The sequence below is a fragment of the Tiliqua scincoides genome, chromosome 13, assembly GCF_035046505.1.
Source record: "Tiliqua scincoides isolate rTilSci1 chromosome 13, rTilSci1.hap2, whole genome shotgun sequence".
Classification (NCBI taxonomy): Eukaryota; Metazoa; Chordata; class Lepidosauria; order Squamata; family Scincidae; genus Tiliqua; species Tiliqua scincoides.
In genome coordinates, this window is record NC_089833.1 from 8,104,489 (window position 1) to 8,132,336 (window position 27,848).

General features: G+C 46.2%; 1 protein-coding gene and 3 pseudogenes across 1 annotated transcript in view; 3 read left to right on the forward strand and 1 right to left on the reverse strand.

Annotated features, from left to right (window-relative positions):
- LOC136663868 (ankyrin repeat and fibronectin type-III domain-containing protein 1-like) overlaps positions 1 to 27,848 on the forward strand; it is a 473,183-nt gene that overhangs the window by 37,491 nt on the left and 407,844 nt on the right. The gene's annotated exons all lie outside the window — the stretch shown is intronic.
- On the reverse strand, positions 8,385 to 8,502 carry LOC136634140 (5S ribosomal RNA; annotated as a pseudogene).
- On the forward strand, positions 13,037 to 13,162 carry LOC136633882 (5S ribosomal RNA; annotated as a pseudogene).
- Positions 27,449 to 27,568, forward strand: LOC136633867 (5S ribosomal RNA; annotated as a pseudogene).

Sequence of the window (27,848 nt, forward strand, 5' to 3'; positions counted from 1 at the left end):
ATTAGCTTTTTTGCCGTTGCATCACACTATTGGCTCATGTTCTGCTTGTGGACTACTAAGGCTGCAGTCATATACACACTATACTGGGAGTAAGCTCCACTGAACACAATGGAACCTGCTTCTGAGTGGACAGGCCTAGGATTGTACTGCAAGGCACCTAGGGTCTTTCTGCAGGGTCAGCGCTTGATGAGAGAAGGAAAACTCTGATCCCAAACCTCCACTGCCTTGTGGCTACATCCAGTTATGGAAAAGGCTTCAGGAGTCAACCTCGAGGCCAAATCCAGAGCCGGAGTCCCTAAGGCAGTTCATGGCTGAACACAGTCACGTTCTGGCAACTCCTGCGATGCCGCTGGAACCAACCGTATTGGCCTCTGCCTTTCCATTGGATCATTCCAGCGACATGGAGAGGGGGGATTTGCTGCATGGGTAACAGTCTATCCTCCATATCTACTCTACCCAGGCTTTGCGCACTGGAGAGGACACTGTTCCAGAACCACCATTCAGAGCGTGACACCATAGTCTTCCGAGACTGAAGGATGCCAACATAGGGCTTGATGGTAGAACACTTGCCTTCCTCTTAACCTGCTCCACCTTATCAGTCTCCGTATTAAGACATGGTGCACAAAACTGGGCACAGTATTCCAAGTGAGGTCCAGGGCAGAACAAAGTGCAGTTATTCCTTCTTGTGGTCTGTCTGTCTGAGTACTGTACACCATTGACTGGCAGTACTACAGGTGTAGTACATGACTGGCAGTATTTCTCTTGTCTTATGGACTGGAATCTTTCTCTCCTTTACCCTGATGATATCAAGGACTTATCCTGGCACCTTTAATGTACTGCACATGTGTTGTCCCATGGAGCTTTGACCGTTCCCTGATTGCCAGATGTAGGGGAGGGCCCCAGGATTCAGGTTGCGTCTGTTGTCTAGTGTGTTCCCTGAAGCATTTGGTGGGCCACTGTGAGATACAGGAAGCTGGACTAGATGGGCCTGTGGCCTGATCCAGTGGGGCTGTTCTTATGTTCTTAACTACAATTCCCAGGAGGTCTTGCAGGTCTCTTGTTATCTGGTGAGCTCCCTGGGGCATTTGGTGGGCCGCTGTGAGATATGGGAAGCTGGACTAGATGGGCCTTTGGCCTGATCCAGCGGGGCTCTTCTTATGTTCCCCATGTTTTGTCCCACCCTGCCTACTTCTGCTGTTGGAGTCAGGCCACGAGGAAAGTCCTGTCACTGTGCCAGGAGAGAAGGAGGGAATTCCATTCCCCTAACCAGGGCACCTGTTTTGATGTTAAAGGAGACCCCTCCAACCTGCTGCATTATGTGTGAATGGGGCAGACACATGAATAAAGACAGCATGTCTTTGTAAAGACAGCATGGCTACTCTTGCAGGTTGGGTCTCATCTAGTTTGACCCTTGGAGGCTTTCTGTGACAAAATGCTGGAGACTGAATAGCTCAGAGAAGTTCCGCAGCCCAAACCTTAATTGGGCTGTTTTACGTGGAATGTCTTGTGTGCAATTTTCTAATGCTTTTTATGAGATGTGCAAGGGAGCCTGAATGAAACACTTTTTTTTTTATTTTCACTTCCGATACCTTTATAGTTGCAACCAAGAAATCCCTCATGATTTTTCTTTTCAGTTCTTTAATTGGTTTAGTTTTCTTACCTGTTTTTTTTTGTTTGTTTGTTTAAATGATTCTGGGTTTAAAAAGTCCTTTCTGTGGAGTACTAGAAATAACAGGAGTGGGTTAGATTTTGGAGGGTAGAGGCAGAGCCTTGGAATTCAACTGAAGACTTTGTTAGCCTCGACTTGGGAAGTCTGCTCTTGGCGAGAGACCTTTGATTAGTTGGTTTCACGACATTTTGCCCTGAAAGCAGCCGATCTGTCATTCTCTCATGTAAACAGTTGCTGTCAGCTAGTGCTGTGACCTTGCTGTGAAATTTATGCTCGAGCCGTCCCTTGAGAGTGACCAGATGGCACCAGTCCAAGCTCAGAGTCTGGCTCTTGCACCAGCTCCTGCTAAACTGGTGCAAACCGATGTGATCTCCATTTGCAGCCTGGGCTTGGAAGTGACCCAAAGCTATTTTCTCAGCGGACCTGGAGTACAAAGTTCAAGGGAGTAATTGCCCCAGTAGTGAAGTTGCCTGGAGGAAGGTGGACCAATCAAAGGGTAAAGCAGATGGCATTTCTGCTGGACACACCAGTGCTGTTGGTGCACCATTGGGAAGCTGTGATTAGCACTGTAGTGCTGTGCGGTGTTTGGTTTTCGCCCTTCTAACCATAAATCCAATTTGTTTGTTTGTTGGGACGGAAGCCATGGCTTGCTTCTCTCTCAGGAGCCTTGAAGCCAAATGCTCTTCCTGCAGTCCCTGCTCAGTGCGGACCACCCATGGCCAAAACAGCCAAGTAGGTTTGCCTGTTTCTCCCAGGGTGATGAGGAGGTGGGGAGCATTGTGGGGGAGGTGGAGATAGTTTTGCTAGCTCTCCTCTGGAGCAGGGCTCTGCCGAATTGCTAGGGTCAAAGAAAACAGATGTTTTCTTTCCTTTTTCTTCCCTAAATGTAAACAAACAACAACAAGGAAAGAGAGCGAGAACAGAAAAGCTTTCTTCCTCCCAGGTCAGTGAGGCAGCCTGTTCCTCATTACGAAGGCTGACAAATAGGCCCCTGATGAAAGGAGAAAGAGGGACCCAAGAACAGCAGTCTTTATTCTGCAGCACAGGTTATGTTTTCATTAACATCCTGTTATTTTCAGTGTGCACAGAGCTGTGGTCTGAAAACGCTTGGCCGGATCTGCAACAGCAGAGAACACGAGGTGGGTTCTTAAAGGGAGGAGGTTGGTCCATCCATAAGGCCAACTGGGGTGGCTGCCTCAGGCGACAGATGCCCTCTTCCATTTGCCCATTCTCTTCCACTGGTCCTCTGAGCGGCCCGCTTGGAGGCAGGCTGTGCAGCGTGGCCTCTCCCAGTTTTAAAGAGACACTTGCCCAACAGACTGAGGCAAAGAGGCAAAGAAGGAAGGCCCATAGCCAGGGAGACAGACCAGGGACAGACTGCACTTGCTCCCGGTGTGGAAGGGATTGTCACTCCTGAATCGGCCTTTTCAGCCACACTAGACGCTGTTCCCGAACCACCATTCAGAGAGCGATCCCAGAGTCTTTCAAGACTGAAGGTTGCCAACAACTGGTCCTCCTCTTCCTGCTCCTTGGGTAGGGAGAATCTTGGTACCTCTCTGCAAATTATCTGTCTGTTATACAAACCTTTCTTTTTCACTGAACGCTCTTTCTTTCTTTTCTTTCACCCAACTTTTTGGTTGAAAACTTTGACCCAGTCCCTCTTGTCCATGTACATTAAATAACCTCATATACTTCTCAGATTGATCCTTCATTGCCTGCCCTTCCACTGTTGTCTACCTTTGTGCAGATTGAATTGCAGGTTGATTCTCCCTTGTGTTGACTGTGGGTTCCTTGGGGCAGGGACTTGTTCTTCTCATTCTTTGTAAGTCGCTGTGGGCACAGATACTGCATTATAGTATAAATCAGTGGTTCCCAAACTTACAGTGATCAGTAAGAGGCTTTTGCAGTGGCCTCTTCTTCCTTTGTGTGATCTCACGCGATCCAAAACGGATGGTGCTCAGGAGAGTTGGGAAGAAGAGGATGCTGGGGGCATCCAGTGGCACCCCTGTAATTTCACCAAAACACCCTGCTTGGGAGCCACTGGTATAAATAATTATTAATGTAGTGCCATCTGGTTGGCAACCTTCAGTCTCGAAAGACTATGGTATAAGCCTACAGCACCCGGTATTCCCAGGCGGTCTCCCATCCAATTACTAACCAGGCCTGACCCTGCTTAGCTTCCGAGATCAGACAGGATCAGGCATGGAAAGAATATGGTATAAGCCTACAGCACCTGGTATTCCCAGGCGGTCTCCCATCCAAGTACTAACCAGGCCTGACCCTGCTTAGCTTCCAAGATCAGACCAGATCAGGCATGGAAAGACTATGGTATAAGCCTACAGCACCTGGTATTCCCAGGCGGTCTCCCATCCAAGTACTAACCAGGCCTGACCCTGCTTAGCTTCCGAGATGAGACAGGATCAGGCATGGAAAGAATATGGTATAAGCCTACGGCACCCGGTATTCCCAGGCGGTCTCCCATCCAAGTACTAACCAGGCCTGTGTTTAAATGAAAAGGATAAATGGGGAAAAAATTCTGCATAGTGCTGCTTCTGTTCAAACTGCTTTACAACTCATTTTGTGGGGAGGAGGGCCGTGGTCCCTTTATATAGGTATAGAACGGAAATTTTGGTACAGGCTTTCACACCTTTGTGTGTGTGTGTGTGTGTGTGTGTGTGTGTGTGTATGTGTGTGTTGGAGATGTGCTTCCTTGTTTGTGGGGGAAATGTAAGGAAAACTTTGAAGAAAATGTAGCTAGTCTCTCATTATTTCCCACTGTGAAAGTTGGCCTGAAAGTTGAAATGCTTGCAGCTAAAAATGTCAACTGGAGAAGCTGGGTGGCCCACCTGTGGCCCACAGGTTCCCACCACCATTGTAGAATACCAGCCCCTAGAGGTACAGGGGGGGGGAATGACAAGATTACACATGGATCCACATCTTTTCATCCTGGTAAATGTACTTCCTGTGGGGTTATTGTTTGTCGCAGTGCCGCGCTCCATAGACGCTCTTTACTCTTTGGTAGCTCCTGGTGTTTTAAAGATAATCTTCATGGCAAATCGAATGCCTGCTGTTTGATGCTCAGGTTCATTTTGAACTGTGGAAAGTCACTTCTCGCCCACCTCCTCACATCCGCTACAGACTAAGATATCAAGTAATTAGGATGAAAATGTCTTTGGCTCAAATCCCCAAGAGGGAAACATCTTATGCACAGCTAAGCAGCTGTGTACAGGAAGGGACTTAAGTCCTTTGGAGAGAAACGACTTTCCTCAGCCGATTCCCACCATTTGTAAAAGATATTTTCCCCCCTAATATTTGTCTTGAAAAATGAGATGGAGGCCCAAAGGGCTTTCATATGTATTGCGAGCTCGGGAATGTTCCCAGCTCCATTAATTTCCTCCCATATCTATTTTAGCTGTGGGAAATACTCCCAGTGTTAAAGGTTGCTTTCTGGACGCAAGTAACTTTTTTGTTGGGGGGGTCGGACCCTTTAAGAACATAAGAACAGCCCTGCTGGATCAGGCCATAGGCCCATCTAGTCCAGCTTCCTGTATCTCACAGCAGCCCACCAAATGCCCCAGGGAGCACACCAGACAACAAGAGACCTGCATCCTGGTGCCCTCCCTTGCATCTGACATAGCCCATTTCTAAAACAGGAGGTTGCACATACACATCATGCTTGTAACCCAGAATGGATTTTTCCTCCAGAAACTTGTCCAATCCCCTCTTAAAGGCATCCAGGCCAGATGCCATCACCACATCCTGTGGCAAGGAGTTCCACAGACCAACCACACGCTTTATACATGTGTGTGTTTGTTTCTAATCTGGTTGGTGCAGATGATTCTAATATTAGAATCTTCACCAGCTCCAGTATAGTTTCTGTGACTAACAAAGTGGTCAGAGGAAATGACTAAACTAGTTCTCGCTGAGGTGGCAACAGGGGTGTAGCGCTGATTAGGAGCATAGTAGTAGTGGAGTAGTAGTATCAAGCTCAGCAGGAGGCCAACTGAAAGAGGGTGTAGGAAACCAAATGAAGAGTGTCCAGGAAATGCCTGCTTAAGAAAAGCCATATCTTTAATCTCTGGTGAAAACTAAAGGGATACAAATGCCATGGCAGAGAGTTTGGGGGGGGGGGGATCACCAAAAAGACGCTCTTATACCATTTTGTACTGGATGCTACAATGATATGAGGGATGTCTGTTCATCCTGTAGAGACTCCATGATAAAGGGTGGAGCATGTAATCACCCAGCAAGAGCTTGGGAGGAGTTGATCTCCTGTGTTGTTCAGAGCTGATGGAGATAAAGATAGAAGTGCGAGATATAGGATCTCTAGGAATGTATAATATTTATCCTATAGGACAGTGATTTTCAACCTTTTTCAACTCGTGGCACACTGACAAGGCACTAAAATTGTCAAGGCACACCATCAGGTTTTTGACAATTGACTAGGCACACCATGCTGCCAGTGGGGGACTCACATTCCCACTGGCCCTACTAATAAATGATCTCCCCTCCCCCAAATTCTGGTGGCACACCTGTGGACCACTTGCAGCACACTAGTGTGCCATGGCACAGTGGTTGAAAATGGCTGCTATAGGAGGCAACAGGAGGCAGTCTTTGGCTATTTTCATATAACTTTTCAGGAAGAAAGGAATCTTATCTCTGCTTCCTTCTGAGCTGAAACTACAGATCAAATTTAGGCTGTATCCCTATACATAGTAAACTGGGAGCCATGAATTCATTAAGAGTTGCTTCTAGAAAAAAACACACATAGGGTTGGGCTGCATTTGCCAGGAGTAGGGTTAATGCATTTTGTTAAGCGCTGCAGGGCATTTGAGTAGCAGGTGCTGGGGTAAGGAAAGATTAAAAAGGGAGAGGGCGGGGGTGCAGGAGCAATTTAAATGCTGGGCGTATTTTTGGCTCAGCTGCAACTTGGAGTTAATGATGGGGCCCTGAAGATTTTTCAAGAGCAGACATTTTAACAGAGCTTGGCACCTGTCGTCTGAACGGGAATGAAATGCTGCATGTTGCAGTAGCCAGGAAATGACATGCGGTAATGACTTGGGGTTTTGTTGCCTCAAATGTAACTCACTGTTAAACCCCCCCCCCCCATTGTAAACACCTCCCTCCTCCAAAAACACACACACACACACTACACTGCCATGCGAAGTCCTGGTCCTTGCATGATTTACAACTTCCCTCTTAAAAAGAAAGGTGGATTGTGTGGCTGAAACCATGCATGGTCGGTTTGCTCCCATCAGGAGAGGGTTGCATTACAAGGTCACCCTGCATTATGTCCTTCACCCATACAGTTGTGCTGAAATGCGGGGAATTGACATGCAGAAGGAAGGCTTTCCCTGCCTTAGGTGTCTTCTGAGAAACCCGGAATTATTGCGCGTGGACTCTTTCCAGCTGAAGGTTTTTGACAGGGGAGCCTTGCCCAAGTTTTTGCTCCGCGCGCGAGCTTTCAGTATCAATTTGCGGAGAACAATGTGAGCACGCGCCTCTGCTCGTGCGGACCTGGCCTATCTTGGGCTTTTTCCTTTGCAGCTCTCTGTTCAAGTGCTGAGCCTTTGTTTATGAGGTTTTGAAGGGATTATAGCTAGAAGTGCCATAATGTTCTTGGCCTACAGAAGAGCATGTCTGGAAACTTTGCATAATTAATCTAAAGAGGAGAAGGCATTTGCCAAGGATGAGGTAGGAAGCAAAACGCTCCTCTCTTTTCCTTTGGAAAAGCAGGAAAGAAGGGAGGGTTTTTTGTTTGTTTGTTTGTTTATTTGTTTTACTGTTGACTCAGTGATTTTCAACCCTTTTCATCTTGCAGCACACTGGCAAGGCACCAAAATGGTCAAGGCACACCGTCAGTGTTTTGACAATTGACACAGTGTGCTGTCAATGGGGGCTCACATCCCCCAATGGTCCTATTGATAAATGACCCTCTCCCAAATTCCCGCTGCACACTTGGGGACCATTCACGGCGCACCGGTGTGCCTTGGTGCAGTGGTTGAAAATGGCTGCGTTAACTCGTTAGAAGGAAGGAAGTTGATTGCTTTTCAGCGTTTGTTCTCTTGTACATGTGGAATCTTTGTTCTCCCAGGAAGCTGATCGTATTTTAAAATAATCTGAGTGCATAAGAGGAGATTTCTTGGTGGTGGGGATGTGCTGATTTCTCTTCACCAGCATTCTGCAGTTGTTGACTGGCTTTGCTCACTAAACCACAATTGTGGCTGTCTTTGCAAGGCAGCCCCTTTTCACCCCATGCTTCCCTGCCCTATTCAGGAGCAGGAGAGGGAAGTGCAGTAGTTGGTTCTTTGGCTTTGCTTAGCAGAGGCATCCAGGCCTTTTTGGTTGGCAACCTTCAAGCTCGAAAGACTATGGTATAAGCCTACAGCACCTGGTATTCCCAGGCAGTCTCCCATCCAAGTACTAACCAGGCCTGACCCTGCTTAGCTTCCGAGATCAGACTAGATCGGGCATGGAAAGACTATGGTATAAGCCTACAGCACCCAGTATTCCCAGGCAGTCTCCCATCCAAGTACTAGCCAGGCCTGACCCTGCTTAGCTTCCAAGATCAGACTAGATCGGGCATGGAAAGACTATGGTATAAGCCTACAGCACCCAGTATTCCCAGGCGGTCTCCCATCCAATTACTAGCCAGGCCTGACCCTGCTTAGCTTCCGAGATCAGACTAGATCAGGCATGGAAAGACTATGGTATAAGCCTACAGCACCCAGTATTCCCAGGCGGTCTCCCATCCAAGTACTAACCAGGCCTGACCCTGCTTAGCTTCCGAGATCAGACGAGATCAGGCATGTGCAGGGTAACTAGGGGAAGATGAAAAAGGCCCATTGCAGCTCCCTTACAGTCATCTGTTAAGCAGTGCCATGAGCCCTGACCAGTGGCAGTAATGGAGCCTCACGTTCCCATTCATTTCAATATTTTATTTTTAATATATTAGACTTGATGCTACCATGGTATGTGACTGCATTTGGGGTTGGTTGGTTGGCAACCTTCAGTCTCAAAAGTCTACGGTATAAGCCTGTTGTTGGCATCCTTCAGTCTCGGAAGACTATGGTGTCACGCTGTGAATGGTGGTTCTGGAACAGAGTGTCCTCTCCAGTGCGCGAAACCTGGGTTAAGTAGGTATGGAGGATAGGCTGTTACCCATGCAGCAAATCCTCCCTCTCCACATCGCTGAAATGGTCCAATGGAAAGGCAGAGGCCAATACGGTTGGTTCCAGCGGCGTCGCAGGAGTTGCCAGAACGTGACTGTGTTCAGCCATGAACTGCCTCAGGGACTCCGGCTCTGGATTTTGCCTCGAGGTTGACTCCTGAAGCCCTTTCCTTAACTGGATGTAGCCACAAGGCAGTGGAGGTTTGGGATCCGAGTTTTCCTTCTCTCAGATGAGCTGCCTTCCCAGGCTGACGAGTCCCATCTACCCGGTGGCTGTTTAGTCGCCTCTTACAACAAGTACAGCCAAACTGAGGGCCTATTCTTATCCCCAGCCCCCAGGGGGAGGTATAAGCCTACAGCACCCAGTATTCCCAGGCAGTCTCCCATCCAAGTACTAACCAGGCCTGACCCTGCTTAGCTTCTGAGTTCAGATGAGATCAAGCCTTTTTAGAATTGTAGAATTGGAAGGCACCTACAAGATCTTTGAATCCAGCCCCCTGATGATGCAGGCAATCCGTATCTATAACATCCCTGATGAATAGCTATCCCGGCCACCAACAATGGGATGTCTATTACCTTCCGAGGCAGACCATGTCACAGCTAAAAGGTTCTTGCTGTCAACAAGTTTTTCTTCATACAGTACATAATCAAAATCTCATTTGTTGTAATTAAACCCATTTGCTCAGGCCCTACTTTCTGACACTGAATGCAGCCAGTAATCTTCTCTGCACGTGCCCCTCTCTCCCTGCTCTGGAGTAGAAAAGGAAAGCACAGGGCTGCATTGAGCATTGCCAGAGCTTGTTCACTGCCCTTGCCATGGGGCACCAGTTCATTTGCCAGGGCTAGGCTGGCAACCAGAATTGCAGAGGCTTGTTCTTCCCTAAAATGGAACTTGGTTAAGCAACATTCTTAGTGGAGATTGACTGAAGATGGTGGTTGATTGATTGGATGTTTTTAAAATTTATTTTCACAGTACCATCAACATAGATGGTGCTTTATATAGTGAGAAGATAGGTCCCTGCCTCCAAAGAATTTGCAGTATAGATAGTTACACAGGGGAGGCAGGGTAAACACAGGGAAAGCATATGTGCAGTTGTTTCAGTCATGCATTCTCAAGCATAGTTACAACAGGGGAAGATGTGGTGTCAAAGGCTTGAAGGTTTTGAGAAGAGACTTGAAGGAAGTAAGAGAGGAAGCGTCCTGCAGGTGTTTCAGGAAATGGTTCCAGGCATAAGGAGCAGCAAGGAAGAAAAGGTGGCGTTGGTTGAGGTGGTAGGAGATCTTTGGACAGATGAGGGTGGTAGAGCTGGAAGAGCGAAGATCCCAATTTTATCGAGTGTTTTTCCACCAAAGAAAGAACTTTATCTAGTGTTCTTCCCACCAAAGAAAAAGCAATTCTGAGCTTAGCAAATTTGTATTGAGAGAGGGTATGGGAAGGAAAAGGAAGCTGTTGAAGCCAGTGATTTTTCCTGTTGCATTGCCAATCTCCTGGGGAGATATAGCCAAGTCTTTGTGGAGCAGGCTGCCAGACTTGGCATGAAAGCCCTTGATGGATTGTCTTTCTCCAGCTGAATGCAGAGCGAGCAAAAGTGTTGAATGCCAGGACGGCGTTTGTTGATTTGAATACACTTGCAGCCCTATTGAGAGGCAGGCTTTTGGGGGGTGGGTGGGTTGGTTGGTTGGTTGGTTGGCTGGCTGGTTGGTTGGCTGGTTGGTTTATAGCCAAAAGTACTTTTGTTAACGTTTCAAAGGGACACATTTGGCGACCATTTCTGTTATAAAATATTTGGAGAGTGAGAGAAGTCTTCTGTGGAGTTATTTGAGCAAGATTGTAAACGGATGAGGTCTTGAAAAAATGAAGGTGGAAAAGGGGGATACGTCTGTTACTTCTAAAACCATTCCCTTTAAGAACATAAGAAGAGCTCTGCTGGATCAGGCCAAAGGCCCATCTAGTCCAGCTTCCTGTATCTCATAGTGGCCCATAAAGGGCAGGAACCTTGCGGAAGCCAATTAATTTGGCACTCACCTGACCTATTAAGCATTAATATTTAACGTTTAGGAGGTTGTTCAGGATCTAGAGAGGCAGGAAGAGAAATTTTCAGATAGACTTTAAGTGACCACTATTAAAAATAACTCTCTGGAGTGCTCTGGATGCTGGAAATAGCATTTGTGAGATATTTACTGTGAAGCCTGTGCTTCCTTGCAATCTGTTTTCATAATTTACTTACACAAATTCACCATTTACTTCCATAAATCTTAATATGTACATTTGCTACATAGCATAGGGGTCAAAAATTGTTAACGTTTTCAAAATTCAATGCACTACTTGTGCAGAATAAATATCAGATTCATATGTCAATGTACAGGTAAAGATGGAGATTTTTCCTTGTTACAAGGCATTTAAAGATGGATCCCGGTATCAGTGGTGAGTCAAATCAGTGGATATCGAGGTCCCACCTATAACTGCAACATGGATACTTCAGAAAAGGATCATACCTCCTCTTCATTATCAGTCAAACTTCAGTCAAACCAGGGGACATCCACTAAAATTGAGTGTTGGGAGGGTTAGGACAGACAAAAGAAAATATTTCTTTACTCAGTGTGTGGTCAGTCTGTGGAACTCCTTGCCACATGATGTGGTGACGGCATCTGGCCTGGACGCCTTTAAAAGGGGATTGGACAAGTTTCTGGAGGAAAAATCCATTACGGGTTACAAGCCATGATGTGTATGCACAACCTCCTGATTTTAGAAATGGGCTATGTCAAAAGGCCAGATGCAAGGGAGGGCACCAGGATGAGTTCTCTTATTATCTGGTGTGCTCCCTGGGCATTTGGTGGGCCGCTGTGAGATACAGGAAGCTGGACTAGATGGGCCTATGGCCTGATCCAGTGGGGCTGTTCTTATGTTCTTAACTACAATTCCCAGGAAGCCTTGCAGGTCTCTTGTTATCTGGTGTGCTCCCTGGGGCATTTGGTGGGCCGCTGTGAGGTACAGGAAGTTGGACTAGATGGGCCTGTGGCCTGATCCAGTGGGGGCTGTTCTTATGTTCAATGTGAGCTGTGTTTTGGTTGGAACGGGCAAAACTTTAAAGTAGTGCAACTCTGCCCCTAAGGTAGCACTGTTGTTTTTAGAGGGGTAGCTCTGAGCTGCAGACTAATTTAGCAGAAGCAGCAGCAACAATGGAGACCCTTGTGTCATCTTGAAGATGGACAGATTTATTGTAATATAAACTTTTGTGGACTACAACCCACTGCATCAGATACATTGATGCGTTCTCCAGGGTTGGCAGGTGATTGTGTATGTAACTAGAGATGTGGGAAAGTAGCCCACCTGCGAGGCAAATTGAATTGCCTGCTTTGAGTGGTGGGCTAGGTGAGGTGGTGAACTGACAGAGGGTGACCTGTGCCTTCACTCCTACTGCTCTTCTTTACTGTATTGCTGGGGAAGAACATGGAGGTGGAGTTGGAGAAGGGGAAAAAAGGTAGGGATGGTTGTTGCAGTCTTGTTACTAGATCTCTAGTGATCAGGAAGAGGATTCTTCTCCTCCTCCTTGTCTAGTTGTGAAACAGCACAGAATGGGCATGGGATGGGATGGGCAGCACAGAATGGGATGGGCAGCACAGAATGGGATGGGCAGCACAGAAGGTGAAGGTGGCAGCAGTGTGCTCAGGTTCACACCTATTAAAAAAAGCAACCCCCAAAGTGGGCAGGGTTTAGATGTTGCTTTCGGGTCCATATTGGCTCTGGCCAAGCCTGGCTTCAGTGAAAAAGGAAAAAAAAAACACAGCTGGACATGAATGGCCGTGGAATACCATATAAAGCCGTATCCACAGAAAGTGGACCCTCACAACACACCATTGAAAGCAATGGGATTTAAGTTAGTCTAAGCGAAACTGTCTCCGTTCATTTCAGTGATGCTTCATCAGGGTCCCCTTCCTCTGGGCGCAACCCATCCTCTGTGGCAGTTCCGCGCAAAGTTTCGGGACGTATCAGATGAGCACAGGGACAGATTGCAGCAGCTTACAATCTGGGGATCTTGACGTTGATTTGGTTGTAAATCACGTTGAATTGCACATGCCCGATCTCGTCTGATCTCGGAAGCTAAGCAGGGTCAGGCCTGGTTAGTACTTGGATGGGAGACCGCCTGGGAATACCGGGTGCTGGAGGCTTATACCATAGTCTTTCGAGACTGAAGGTTGCCAACCATCTCCCTATACTGAACACTATCTCCCGATCTCGTCTGATCTCGGAAGCTAAGCAGGGTCAGGCCTGGTTAGTACTTGGATGGGAGACCGCCTGGGAATACCGGGTGCTGGAGGCTTATACCGTAGTCTTTCGAGACTGAAGGTTGCCAACCACCACCATATTTTTAATAAAGAAATGTATACTTATAATAAATAAACAAAATGCGATAATATGTGTCTGTCCCATTCTAACTCCCCCTCCCCCCAAAAAAAAACAACCACAAGAGGAAAGACAATATACTGGGGCCTGTTGAAATAAGAAAAGTCTTCAGGCTTTATCGAAAGGCTGGAAAGAAGAGAGCCAGCTGCACCTTGCAAAGTAGAGAGTGTTAGTGGAGGCTGCTACCGAGAGAGTTACTCCTGGCTTTGTGCCAATCGGGCCTTTGGCAGTGGAGCAAGCCTCAGGATCTTATCTGATGGGCAGATTCCAATTACTGCAGGTGTGAATTTCTTACCGCGTTTATCTTAATACATTTCAAACCTTTCATAGGATTGCCGCAGACATTACCTTTTACCTTTCACGACTATTTGACCTCAGTGTTGGTTTTATATCAGTCTTTATATAAGGTGTCTGTCTGTCTGTTAGTTATGATATGAGCCTTTCCCAACACTTGGTAATTAACACAGGCCATATAATAACCTGCCAAGCTAGGATTCCATTTCACACCATCTGATGAAGTGGGCCCTTATCTCTGAAAGCTCATGCCACCGTAAATTGTTTGTCTTTCAGGTGCCACAAAACCCTTGTTTGTTTTAGTCCTACTGTGACTTTTTTTTTTAGCACGCGAGTCAGAACTTGGCAGACCAATACGGCAAGCTAAATCTTTAGCTTTTTGGCACCTTTGAGATAGGAGTCTTTCGACTGCAGTGTAGAATAGCAGTATTTTTGTTAATTGTGCAGTGGAAATAGGAGCTCAAAGGGGAGGAAAAATGACATAGTTGAATCCCACTGATCCATCCTTCACTAATGTCATCTCCATTTTGGGAGCATCAAAGTTTAAGGAAGCTGCATTTCCATACATATTGTTGTGGCTTTTCATATGTTCTCTCTTTAGCTGGATCTCGTAACTCGTGATTCACTGGAGTTTCATCAGTGGGACCTAAAGCCAGACCTTCAACTATGGGGAGATTTTCTTGAGTTTTTCAAAGAGATAGATAGCCAACATACCTTGGAAAAGATGGCTCCCCTCCAGTGGAGGGGAGATGGCAGAGGTGAGTGTGGGAGAGAGAGCAGTCTAAATTTTTGATGACCAGTAGGTGAATTTTGAGTGAGCTGAAGGTGAAGCTTCTCGGGGTGCAAGTTCTCTCTGTTGGGATGTGATGCGAGATGGATCTATAACTATATGGGAGTGTCCCTGTGTCTCCATTTACTTTTGCTTATATGCTTATAAATCCAACAAATATTACAAAGAGTCCAGTGTTCTGTTCCAAAAGAAACTGACAGTGCAGTCCTATGCATGCCTATCCAGAACTGAGCCCCATTAAATTCAGTAGGACCCGCTCCTAGGGAAGTGTGTCTCCGATTGCAGCAGAAACCTTGTATCTTGTACATCACCTCAAGCATAGGAAATGCAGTACAGGTGTGCCCCTGTATCTGTGGTGTTCGGTTTTAGAAACTCGCCCGCCATGGATACATGAATCCAGGGGTACGGGGGCCACCCTCCCACCCTCCAGGGGAGCTGTACACGCCTTGCCTCCAGAGGGTCTTCTGAGCCTGGCAGAGGCCACGTGCATCTGCCTGCAGGCTCTGCCAGGCTCAGAATGACGAAAAATAGCAAAAAATTCTGGGTTCTCTGTGAAAACCAGAAGTGACATTTTTAATGCTTTATAAGGCATATTTTTCGTCATTCTGAGTCTGACAGAGGCTGTGGGCAGATGCAGGGTCAGAAGACCCCCCCCCCCCGAGGCAAGAGGAGCTCAGCTCCCCTTGACTCTGGGGGGTGGGCCGTGGAGGAGCCCTCCCACATCTGTGGATAGGTGAATCAGTGGATATGGCCCCCTGTATATAAATCTTTAAATGCTTCCTGTGAAACTGCACGGCTTGTGAAAGTGGGATTCTGTATTGTATTATACCGCAGTACCTTGACTTTCATCGACTTGACTTTCATCAACTTGACTTTCATCGCTTTGCTCTTTCAGCTGCTTTCAATTATAACCACACTTCAAATTTTGTCAACGTGCTTTCCTCTTTCGTCGGATTTGAATCAACATTCCATGATGTCCATCAACATTCTTATGTTTATTTTTCTTTTAGTTCTGTTTATTTAGGTTTTGCATACATTCACATATGTTAGATAGTTATTACTTTTTCACTGCCCGAAATAAACGTGCAAGCTAAAGAAGGCCCTGCTTTGACATACATCCATTTTTTACTTTTGTCCATGCTCTGGTCCCTAACCAGATGAAAGTGCAAGGTATTGCTGTAATTTTATTTGGAAGCATCGCAAAGATTTATCGAGAACTTCTGAATGTTGACTGGATACGTGCTGGGAACTGGTCTTGTATACAGTTACTGTGTCCAGTTTGGGGCACTGTGTTTTAAGAAGGAGATTGATAAACTGAAGCGGGTTCAGAGGAGGACAAATAGGATGGTGGATGTCTGGAAACCAAGTCCTGCAAGAAACTGTTCGTTCTGGGTATGTTGAGCATTGAGAACACGAAGGGGAGATGAGATAGGCAGGTGAACTTGCTTTGAACTTGCTTCTAGAATTTGCTCCCCTCTTAATTTCTCTATCCCGCTTAAGTATGCGCAAATGGCTCCTTATTTGAGTATTCTGATCAACCCCTCTGAATGTCGTGCAATCTCCTTGGCAAGATTCAATGTGTTTCCATCCAAGGTCACAGAAGGCAGATATAGGCAAATACCATATAAAGAACGCCTCTGCCCTTGTAATTTGGGAAATATTGAATCAATCACACACATTCTTTTTTATTGTCCTCGGTACACTAGATCCCGCCATACTTACGGGACTCCACTTCTCGGCAAAATGAATGGTCTTTCGGATGAGGCAAAACTGAAGCATCTCCTAAATGACTACTCACCAGATGGGCTAGAGGGAGTTTCTAAATTTTTACTTTTAGCGATTTCTAAACCTTCTTAATGTTGTTGGCATCCTTCAGTCTCGGAAGACTATGGTGTCACGCTCTGAATGGTGGTTCTGGAACAGAGTGTCCTCTCCAGTGCGCGAAGCCTGGCTAAAGTAGGTATGGAGGATAGGCTGTTACCCATGCAGCAAATCCCCCCTCTCCACGTTGCTGAAATGATCCAATGGAAAGGCAGAGGCCAATATGGTTGGTTCCAGCGGCGTTGCAGGAGTTGCCAGAACGTGACTGTGTTCAGCCATGAACTGCCTCAGGGACTCCGGCTCTGGATTTTGCCTCAAGGTTGACTCCTGAAGCCTTTTCCATAACTGGATGTAGCCACAAGGCAATGGAAGTTTGGGATCAGAGTTTTCCTTCTCTCAGATGAGCTGCCTTCTCAGGCTAAGGAGTCCCATCTACCCGGTGGCTGTTTAGTCGCCTCTTACGACAAGTACAGCCAAACTTCTTAATGTAATCTGTCAAAAAATTGATATTTTATGTTGAACTGTAAATGTATTATTAGTAATTTAGTAACTTAACTCCATTTTTGATAAACGGGATTAGGACTGATTATGTTGGCTTTTATGGTTTCTTTATCTATGCCTAATAAAGGTTTGTTCATTCATTCATTCATATCTGAAGGGCCATCACACAGAAGGAAGGAAAGACTTAGGGACAAATCCTATCTTAGTTTCCAGTGCTGTTGCAGCCATGCTTATGGGGCATAAACTGCAACCTGTGATAGGGGGTCAGTTATGGAGGCCTCCTCCACGTAAGGGAAGGTTTGTTCCCTTTGGTCAGGCCTGCATTGCGGTTGCATTGCACTGGGAAGCTGGATAGGATTGGGCCCTCTGTAGCTCCCGGGCTCCAGGGAAGTAGGCTTCAACTAGATAGCAGGAAGAATTTCCTAACAGCAAGAGTGTCACAGTTGCTGAAACACCGTGCAGCTGTGGGCTCCCTTTTGTTGGAGGTTTTCCATCGGAGCCTGGACAGCCACACGTTGGAGATGCTGTACCAGTGAGCAGGGGGTTGGACTGAGCGACTGCCAAGATCCCTCCAGCTCCACCATGCTCTGGCAATCCCAAAACAGTACTCAATAAGGCAGGCTGATGTTGCCTGGGATGCGCAGGCCAAGTCTGCAACATGTTGGGGACACCATGTGAAAATAATTTGATCCTCCTTGAGGAGCACTCGCCGAGCCACATTCTGCTGCTGGCAGTCACAATGGCATGCATCTTTTGTGTGTCCCCCCACCCATGTTGTGCACTGACCCCTCTCCAGGTTCAAAAGGTGTGTTTTGAAGCACACGCTGCTGACCACTGTCCACAGAGTGGGAAGTCATAAGGTTGCGGTCTGAGAACAGCAGGGGATGTTCATCTCCTTGAGCGACACTGTTGTTTTGTTGTTCAGTGTTTGCATTTCAGACCTATGATTTCCTGTCCCTGTTTCTGTTGAGCCAGAACATATTTGCACAGCCTGTTTGGATGGACAGTAATTGCTGGATAAGGAACAACCTCGTGGAAGTCAATTAGCAGTCCTCTGGGCTGGTGTGCATTTGGCGTCCCTAAAAGCCGAGATACGAGTTGAGGACGCTGCTGTTGTCTTGTGTAAGTTCATTTTTTTTTTTTTTACAGATTCTTAAAACAATGTATCTTACTGATCTCTTGAAATAATTATTGAGCTGTCTCTTAAAATAATTTTGGAGCAGATTCTCCTGCCCGCCTGTGCTTAAAATGAGAGCTTTGAAGGACCTCTTTCTCCTGTACAAATCTATCCATTTACAGAGATCCTTTAGGAGGCCTGTGATAGTCTTGTCGAAGGAAGGAACGCCCCCCGCATATGACAAAATCCAATTAAGTAAATTAAAAGTTTACAGTAAGTATAAGTTTAAAAAATGTATTTAAAATGCAGAACCCTCCGAACACTCCCAAGCACTTGCTGATCTGTTTAAAAAATATTCCCCAAGTGTCCCAAAGACTGCAATTCTACTCACACTTACCCGGGAGTAAGCCCCATTGACTGTCATTGTTAAAAGCATATACATGCTGTTTAAAATACAGATCTGTCACATTTCCCCAAATGCAGCCTCATGCCAGGGTAGCATCGAGTCTAATATATTGAAAATAAAATATTCCTGTCCCTGTGCCAGCCTGGTTTACTTCCACTGAGGCACAAAATGTGCTTTGTGGCATGTTTGCAACCCTCCTGGGCCGGCGCAAGGGACTTGCGCCGGCAAAGTTAGGATTATGCCCCTTTTACCCTACTTACAGGCTTCCTAGAGACAGTTAGTGGGCTGCAGCACAGTAGTCTAGGTGGGCCTGATCCAGTAGGACTTCTCTTATGTTCTTCTAAGCTTTTACTGATTAATGTAATGGTCTCCGGAATTCTATTGCTGCTCTCAGTTTTTAGTTTGTGCTTCTAGGAAATTGTTTTTATGTTGCTCCCATCTGCTTGCTGCCTCTTCCATTTTACCACCTGGGGTGAGATTTTTCAGCCCGCCTCACGGTTGGGTGGGCCCTGGCCATGTAGATGATCATAAGAACATAAGAACAGCCCCACTGGATCAGGCCATAGGCCCATCTAGTCCAGCTTCCTGTATCTCACAGCGGCCCACCAAATGCCCCAGGGAGCACACCAGACAACAAGAGACCTCATCCTGGTGCCCTCCCCTGCATCTGGCATTCTGACATAGCCCATTTCTAAAATCAGGAGGTTGCGCGTACACATCATGGCTTGTACCCCGTAATGGATTTTTCCTCCAGAAACTTGTCCAATCCCCTTTTAAAGGCGTCCAGGCTAGACGCCATCACCGCATCCTGTGGCAAGGAGTTCCACAGACCAATCACATGCTGAGTAAAGAAATATTTTCTTTTGTCTGTTCTAACTCTCCCAACACTCAGTTTTAGTGGATGTCCCCTGGTTCATGATGATGATGATTGAATTGTTGGTGGGCAGTAGGCAGTTTCAAATGACTTCCTTTTGTGCTTGGATGTTTAGGGTTGGGGTTCCCAGCACTGTAAATATTTCATTGGCCAAAAGTTTTAGGCAGGTGGCAGAACACATTCAGTATATCTCATTTCTGCAATGGAAACCTACTCCACTCCTGGGCACATCATTTAAACGCTTCATGGTGCTGTTTTGTTATGGGACATTAAAAAAGGCTGTCCTTTGTTGAGTACTCAGAGTTCTCCTAGGAAGAGGAGAGTTAACATATTTGTGCAGGTGAAATGGTCTATTGAAAGGCACCCTTTTGAGGATTCTGGGAGTGGCATGGGAGGAATCTTGATCGGACTGGGTGAAAATGGGGTCGGTCCTGGAAATGGGGTCCATCGTCTTAAGAGGATCTTAGTTTTTCATTTCTAGGTAACTTGTCTTTGGGGTCATGTCCTAATTTAAACAGGTGAGTCAGATGTGCAAATGAGTCAGTAACGCTCTGCTTTATTTACCCCTCAAGACAAACAAAGGATCTACTAGGTATGGTGTATGTTACTTTCGAACACTATTAAGCAGATAAGATTTACACCCTGGCCTGTTGTCTGCCAAGCCTTAAGTGCTAGCAGGCTCTTGGAGTGAACTAATTTTGCAGAAACGAGGAGCTTTGCCTTGGAATGTCGCAAAGAAGCCAATTTACTGGCTGTGATTTGGCAGGTTCTGAGGGTTCAAACCTATAAATTTTGCTTTCCATAGAGATTCATGGAATCTTATGGTTAGAGTGGGTTCTGTTACCAAACTTTCTGCGGTGCTCTGCTCAGTTCCTTGGCAGATTTTTTCCGTTCTTCTTGCAGTGCCCTCCATCCTGTTCCCAAGGGACCCCAGGCCCTTTAGACCAGTGTGACTTTTCAGGTGAAGAGGGGAGAAATGCCCATCTACACTTCTCTGGATCCAGCCAATTGTATTTGTATCCCTCAAACTGCAGGGTATTTGGTCATTGTCAGCTTGAGATGGTGAACCAACTCCCCCCCCTTCCTTTTGTCTCATGGAAGTTGGAATGACAGCCTGGCTCTTGGAATCATCTGGAGTTGTGGGAAGAGTTTGTTGTTTTGCAGACAGAAGTCTTTGCTTCCTCTCTTGTTTTCTTGTACCCATCACTGCTGGAGAGCCCTGAGATCTCATGCTCTGGTCTACACAGAGTGCAGCTGCAACAAGCTCCACTAAGCATGGGCAAGCATCACATCATTTTCTGATAACGGTTGGTTGTAGAACTATGCTTCCTTGAGCTTTCCTTGGCTTCAGGAATACAAAGAAATGATTGGTCAACAGCAGTCAGATAAAACGATAGATGAACCAACAATCTTCCCCCTTGAATGCTGACAAAGTGAAGTATACATTCATAGACTTAAAAGATGACCTCTTATAAAAAGCAATGTCATTTTTTGGGGAAAAAAAAGTCTTTTAGAATTCCCCTTAGAGGAAGAACAACTCAAAAATTGGTGCCAAACTGTAGGACAAATCACTTTTGAAATTTGGGGATTACTGTCTATGGAAGTTTGGTAGAAGTTCCTCTTGGAATAATCTCACAGAAAAGTGTAGAAGTTATGACTGGGGATACAACACACTTTTTAAGAAACGCTGAAAAGTCAACTAGTGTGTGTGTGTGTGTGTGTGTGTGTGTGTGTATTTAAAGAAGAGATTAAGGGGAAACTGAATTTAAATCTTCCACTGGTTTTGCTCATTTACACCAAGAATATTCGTGTATTATTTATAGAGATCATACCATATATGGTTATTTGCAACCTGAATATGTTATGCTAGTTCAGTGTTTTTCAACCAGTGTGTCACAGCACATCGGTGTTCCCTGAATGGCCCTCAGGTGTCCTGCGGCAGTTTGGGGGAGGGTCATTTATTAGTAGGGACGTTGGGGAGTGTGAGCCCTCCGTCAGCAGCATGGTGTGCCTTGTCAGTTGTCAAAAAAACTGATGGTGTGCCTTGACAATTTTAGCACCTGTCAGTGTGCTGTGGGATGAAAAAGGTTGAAAATTGCTTCTTTGGATCAAAGAAGGGCGATAATGTTGTAACCACTTTGTCTTTAATTAGTCTACTTTCATTGGTTATTGTGGAATGTAAGACATCTTCTGATTTCACACTTATTTTACTATTATAGGCGTGCGCCGCTTAACAACTGTTTGCTTAACGATGGACCACGTGTATGTCGGTGGTCAAAGCACAATAAAGATGCTCTTAATGAGGCAATCGCATCTCCCATAGCCTGCAGCAGAGGGTCTGTTTACACAACAGAGAGGCTGTTATACCCCTGGGGGCTGGGGATAAGAATAGGCCCTCAGTTTGGCTGTACTTGTCGTAAGAGGCGACTAAACAGCCACCTGGTAGATGGGACTCGTTAGTCTGGGAAGGCAGCTCATGTGAGAGAAGGAAAACTCTGATCCCAAACCTCTGCTGCCTTGTGGCTACATCCAGTTATGGAAAAGGCTTCAGGAGTCAACCTCGAGGCCAAATCCGGAGCCGGAGTCCCTGAGGCAGTTCATGGCTGAACACAGTCACGTTCTGGCAACTCCTGCGACGCCGCTGGAACCAACCATATTGGCCTCTGCCTGTCCATTGGACCATTTCAGCGACGTGGAGAGGGGGTATTTGCTGCATGGGTAACAGCCTATCCTCCATACCTGCTTTACCCAGGCTTCGCGCACTGGAGAGGACACTCTGTTCCAGAACCACCATTCAGAGCGTGAGATACCATAGTCTTCCGAGACTGAAGGATGCCAACAACCTGAGGCTCTTAATGCAAAGAAGAGGCAATCTGTCTCCAGTAGCCTGTACAGCCAGCAAATGTCTGGCAGGGAGTGTTAACAAAGGCAATAGATTGGATTGAATGTTCACTTAATGACCTAATCTCATAACAATGGGGATAGGAGTATGTGTCCCTGTAGTTAAGTGGCGCATACCTGTGCTGTAATTCATGTATTTGATTTATTTGGCTTATCTTGAGGTATGCATATTTGTTTTTTTTAAGAACGAAATTTATAAGAAGTGGATGCTGGTAGCAGTGTCTGTGACATTTTGACAGGCAGCAGCATCTCTGATCTCATAATACCCTGTCTGGTTAATTTTTGATGGCAAGACCTAGCCGTGTGATTCTCCAGTACCGAGGACACGATCACGCCTGTTTAGAATACAATTTCACGCTTGCACCTTTCATCAAACAAGCGCTCCTCATTTGGGTCTTACTCTACCGTCCGCATGACGGCAGCTCTGGCCTCTTCTGTCCAAGTTAAGGATGCAAATGAAGGTTGGCCTGGAGTAAATCTGAGAGCAGCGACACGGTGCAGTCCTTTCATCTCCAGAAACAGCTGCAACCAGAGCTGCAGGCCAGTGTCCTTCCCTGAACCGTTGAATCACGGTGGCTCTGATCTAGAGAGAGACGTGCAAGTTGCGGGCAAACCTTGGAAAACGGTTGCATTAAAAATTTCTCTGTGCAGCCGCAGAAAGAACTCTTATTTTTAGAAAACGAGGGCAGAGACCAAGCATCATGCTACGAAAGGAAATTGCATCTCTGAAGTCCAGGCTCCCCCCTTGTTCTCCTCAGGAAACTCATGCTTTGCTTGGCGACACGTTTGTAGACAAAGCGTTTCTTGATACATTTTCCCCCCCTTTCTAATCCTTTGCCCGTGGGCAAGTGAACAAATACTTGCTGACATAGTGGAAGCTTAGTGCAAAGGCTTTTTTCTTCTTTGTGTTGGCAGAATGCGGAAGTTCCTGACTGCTTACGGATGACCCAATGGGTGTCTCTGCAGACTTGTCTTTTCTATTCGTTTTTGATAGTCAAGGAATTAATTGCTTTTTGTATTGCAGGAATTTGGTTGAATTCCTATGCAGTTTGGTAGTTTGTATTTTTTTTATTAAAAAAAAAAAAGCAAACATGTAAATCAGCATTTCTCAGTTCTTATCCCGTGCTGGACCACTTTGCTCAATCCTATTGGAAGTACCACCACAAGTTACTGGTGATGACATCATCATCAGCTGCTTCTGAGCATCATCAGCTTCTGAGCATCATCAGCTGCTTCCCAAAGGATCTCCTCTATGGAGAACTCGTGCAGGGAAAGTGCCCTACAGGTAGACCACAGCTGCGATACAAGGACATCTGCAAGAGGGATCTGAAGGCCTTAGGAGTGGACCTCAACAGGTGGGAAACCCTGGCCTCTGAGCGGCCCGCTTGGAGGCACTCTGTGCAGCATGGCCTTTCCCAGTTTGAAGAGACACTTGGCCAACAGTCTGAGGCAAAGAGGCAAAGAAGGAAGGCCCATAGCCAGGGAGACAGACCAGGGACAGACTGCACTTGCTCCCAGTGTGGAAGGGACTGTCACTCCCGAATTGGCCTTTTCAGCCACACTAGACGCTGTTCCAGAACTACCATTCAGAGCGCGATACCATAGCCTTTTGAGACTGAAGGTTTCCAACTGGGTTTGAGAGGCCAATCGTGACGTGACAAATACCCTGTCTCAGGGTGGGCAGGTGCGCTTTTTAGATCGTGTGAAAAACATGCTTTGGAGCTCTACCCACCAAGCCTCCTACCAGCGTTTGTCATGTCATGTTGCTGGTCTTGCCGCTGGCCAGCAGATGTTCACGGGTCCTACAAGTACCGCCAGACACCACCTCAGGCACCACTGGTGGTTCCTGTACCACTGGTTGAGAAACAGTGGTATAAATCATAGTTGAACACAGGGCATCAGCTCAGATATTTGTTGATAAATGATTGCGATCAATAAAATGGCTCTCTGCTTTTCTTTTGCAATGATCTCACAAAGAATGAATGAATGAATGCACAGTGCTTAATAATAAAGAACATGGACAGCGTACCTGAAGTATGAGAATGCAGGGAGGCCCGATATGGCTGAGAACATGTGATTGACAGGTGTGCTCATCTAATGACATCTCAGTTGCAAAACGAGGAGGAAGCAGGGGCTGTTGCAGCCATGTCTTCTTCTGATATTGATGCCTGTCCTCACACTGATTGGGTCATCCTGGAGCATCGCAGAGACAATGTTTGGGAGCTGGCTTCTTCTGTATATAGCTGATGAAGCCACAGCAGCTATTTTTCAGGCTCTGATTTTCTTAGCAATATTTGTTTGTGCTGAGGCTAATGATTTGGAAGAGGTGTCCAGTGCTTAAGGAAGAGTCCCACTAGCGGCCTTACAAATAGCATCTCCCTGGCAACTTTATCAGTACCGGACAGGCTGATTTGCAACATGAAGAAGTTGGCAGGGGATATGACCGTCAGCGAAAGACCCTTGTGGCTATGGTTGTGGTTTGCAGATTGGAGATAAATAAATTCTTTTCCTCCCCCCTCCCATGCTTTCCAGTTGATGCTGTTGGGCATACATGATAATGAAGAAGGTTACTGAAAGGTTCTCGAAGCCGAACAAAGGTGAGGGCAGGGATGGATCTTATTTTCCTTGTATACTCGATTGAGCAGTTGCGGGTACAACAAATAGATGGAGGCTGTCAAAAGTTATTTGTTCCATAATGTCTGTGAGGAGAAAAAGATGAAGGGTAACAGTAGAAGAGAAAGGACTCCTTTGACTCAATCAAGGCTGAAGAAAGGCCATCTAACAGAGCTGGAAAGGATTGGTTTGTTTTCAGCATAGAAATGGATTTAAAACTGCTATATGCTCACAGACAACTAGCATATTGTAGTGGCTAAGAGACTGAACTGTGAATCAGAACTTCCCCAGTTCAAATCTCACTAGATTGGGAGTCTTAGGTGAGTCCCTCTCACCAGGCCTTAGTCTTACCTATCTACAAAATGGGTATAATACTTGTAGGATTATTGTAAGAACTACAAGATAATATGATTGCAAAGTGCTTTGCACACTCTAAGCGCTATACAAATATTTATTGTTTTTAAAGATGTAAAGGAGCATGGAACTAGCCCTCAGTTATGCCACTGCATTATCTACACTGGGTTTAGAAGTTGTGCACTGTTGATTCATGAGGCTTGTAAATTGCTATGAAGTTAGGATCAAGCTCTTTGTTTACACAGCAGTGGGCTATCCTATGCCATTAAAAAAGATGCCTGCAAGCTTTTCTTGGGGGAGGGGGAGGTCAGGGAGCGGCTTCACCTGTTCTAATCTATTTATAAACATTTTAAAATCAACTGGCTGATCATGCAGCTTTGATCAAATGAACGTGGCAGTTTTGACTTTGCTTGGTCACAGGTGCGAATTTCCCACTTCTCCAGTCAAAGGGACCTTGGAGTCAATTTATTATGATAGTTTGTGTGTATGATGTGTGTGTGTGTGGGGAAGTGGGTTGTCTATAGCATGTCTGGGGAGTCAGGGGTAGTGGGCTTTTGTGTTTTGCCCCCTTCTTGATTCTGATCTCAGTCATGCCCTTCCCATCTGGGAGCAATATTTTCATTGAGGGGAAAAATACCTTTATTGGTTTTCAGCTGAAGAAAAATAGCGTGCTGGGGTGGGGATACAATTAGGATCAGAACCACATAACTTTTAATATGTCATTAGGCTGCAGTGCTGGGAAACTGCCTTTGGCAAGATGTTGCTGGACAATACCAAACTTCCTAGGTGAAGCATAAACTGGTTCCATGTATGGCCACTTCACTTGTACCACCCTGGCTCAGTCACAGCGACAAAGGCATGTTATTGTCAAAACCATATATGAAGATGCAGCGGGATAACCTCATGCCACCTTTGTATTTACAAGCAGATTCACAAATATTTAGCACCAGGAATATTTTTTGGCTCTAATTTATTTATTTATTTATTTATTTATTTATTTATTTATTTATTGGATTTGTATTCCGCCTTTCTCCCCGAAGGGCACCCAAGGCGGCTAACAATCAGGTTAAAAAAATACAAATACACATTAAAAATACAAAACATTTAAAAACAATTAAGAACAAGATAAGTTACATAGCAGCATAAGTAATACATTTATAAAAACAGCCCTTATGGTGCCTCGAAGGCTTTCCTGAATAAAAAAGTCTTCAGGCCCTGCCGGAACGCTAGTAACGAGGAAGCTGCTCTCAATTCAAAAGGGAGGGAATTCCATAGTGCAGGGGCCACCACCGAAAAGGCCCTGTTTCTGGCCGCCATTCCCTTCACCACTCTCAATGACGGCACAACCAACAGGGCCCCTTCTGATGACCTTAGAGCAGGGGTGTCCAAAGTTTTTGGCAGGAGGGCTACATCGTCTCTCTGACACTGTGTCGGGGGCCGGGGGAAAAAAAGAATTAATTTACATTTAAAATTTGAATAAATTTACATAAGTTTATATAAATGAATTTATTAAAGATGAACTTATATGAATGAATGAAGGTCTTGCAATAGCTCAAGGCCTATAAAAGGCAACAAAGCAAGGCTTGCCTTTCCTTTGCTGCCACTGCTGCATCACAGATGTGAAACAGCAAGCAATGGAGGGAGCCCTCATACCACAGCTCACGTGAAAGGTCGAACAGTTGGCCGTCATGCTGAGAGCAGTTGCATCGGGCCAGTGTGGGCTCCAACAAATCTCAGGAGGGCCAGAGGCTCATTGGAGACTGGGGGCTCCCTGAGGGCCGCATTGAGAGGCCTCAAGGGCCGCAAGTGGCCCCCGGGCCGGGGTTTGGGCACCCCTGCCTTAGAGAAAGGACTGGATTATACGGAAGAAGGCGGTCTCTCAAATATGCTGTCCCAAGCCGTTTAGGGCTTTAAAGGTCATAACCAGCACCTTGAATTCAGCCCGGAAATGAATGGGCAGCCAGTGCAGCCGCCTGAGACAGGTACGGCCGCAGCTGGCACACCAGCCGAAGCTGGGCAAAGGCACCCCTGGCTACAGCTGACACCTGGGCACCCAGGAGGAGCTGCGAGTCCAGGAGAACCCCCAAGCTGCGAACCTGCTCTTTCAGGGGGAGTGCAACCCCATTCAGAGCAGGGAAATAGTCTAGCACCCGCATCTAATGTATAGACCAGCCATTTTCAACCACTGTGCCGTGGCACATTGGTGTGCCACGGATGGTCTGCAGGTGGGACTTTGGGGAGGGTCATTTATTAGTAGGGCGATTGGGGAATTTGAGCTCCCTAGCAGCGGAATGGTGTGCCTTGCCAATAGTCCAAATGCTGATGGCGTGCCTTGACAATTTTAGTACCTTGTCAGTGTGCCATGAGATGAAAAAGGTTGAAAGTGGCTGGTATAGACAGATATATTAAAGCAGTCGTATTAAAGAGACAGTGAGTTAAAATTATCTTAATAATGCAGACACTGTGACCCTCTAGCATTGCAGTCCTACACAGAACACTGAATCGGCATGGCAGCATGGGGCAGCACTAGTAGACCACAGTAACTGTTACTCTGCACATGCCCGATCTCGTCTGATCTCGGAAGCTAAGCAGGGTCAGGCCTGGTTAGTACTTGGATGGGAGACCGCCTGGGAATACCGGGTGCTGTAGGCTTCTACCATAGTCTTTCGAGACCAAGGGTTGCCAACCAGTACACTAGTGCGATGGGTGGATAACTTTACAGATGTGGTGACCATTCTGGAAGCATTTTGGTGATTACAAGGCTGCTACATCAATGTGAACATTGCTGGCAACCTTCAGTCTTGAAAGACTCTGGTATCGCGCTCTGAAAGGTGTTTCTGGAACAGCGTCTAGTGTGGCTGAAAAGGCCGATTCGGGAGTGACAATCCCTTCCACACTGGGAGCAAGTGCAGTCTGTCCCTGGTCTGTCTCC